General features: G+C 44.2%; 1 non-coding gene across 1 annotated transcript; it reads left to right on the top strand.

The window, feature by feature from the left end:
- Positions 1-206: 206 nt before the first annotated feature.
- LOC112787887 (small nucleolar RNA R71) lies at positions 207-313 on the top strand. The gene has a single exon (XR_003195273.1). It is a non-coding gene; the product is annotated as a small nucleolar RNA R71 (small nucleolar RNA).
- Positions 314-588: the final 275 nt, after the last annotated feature.

Below are 588 nucleotides of genomic sequence, written 5' to 3' on the forward strand. Positions count from 1 at the left end.
CGGAGGGAGAAACATCACTTAAAGCTTTTGGTTGTGGATTTCTTGCCCTTGAGTGTTGAGTGGATTCCGCCAAGTCCGCTATAATCTCCCAAGCTTTTTCGGCGGTCTTGTTTTTGGTGAGGGATCCTCCACTAGAGGCATCTAGGAGAAGCTTATCTTGGGGGTTCATCCCTTGACAAAAATAGCTAATATGTACCAACTCCTCAATATGGTGATTGGGGCAAGCTTCCAATAACTTCTTGAATCTCTCCCAGTGCTCATAAAGAGTCTCCCCATCTCACTGCATAATGCAAGAGATTTCCTTTCGCAGCTTGTCTATCTTTTGTGGTGGGTAGAACTTTTCCATAAATTCCTTACGCAACAAGTCCCAATTGGAAATCACATCTCCTGGTTGAGTATAAAACCATTCTTTCACTTTTCCCTCCAAAGAGAAAGGGAAAGCGAACATCAAAACTGCTACTTCATCTGCACCATGTCTTCTCGCAGTGGAGCATGCAACTTGAAAATCCTTAAGATGCTTAAGAGGATCTTCCCCGGGTAGTCCATTGTACTTGGGGAGCAAGTTGATTGTGCCGGTCTTAAGCTCAA

The sequence above is a fragment of the Arachis hypogaea genome, chromosome 20, assembly GCF_003086295.3.
Source record: "Arachis hypogaea cultivar Tifrunner chromosome 20, arahy.Tifrunner.gnm2.J5K5, whole genome shotgun sequence".
Lineage (NCBI taxonomy): Eukaryota > Viridiplantae > Streptophyta > Magnoliopsida > Fabales > Fabaceae > Arachis > Arachis hypogaea.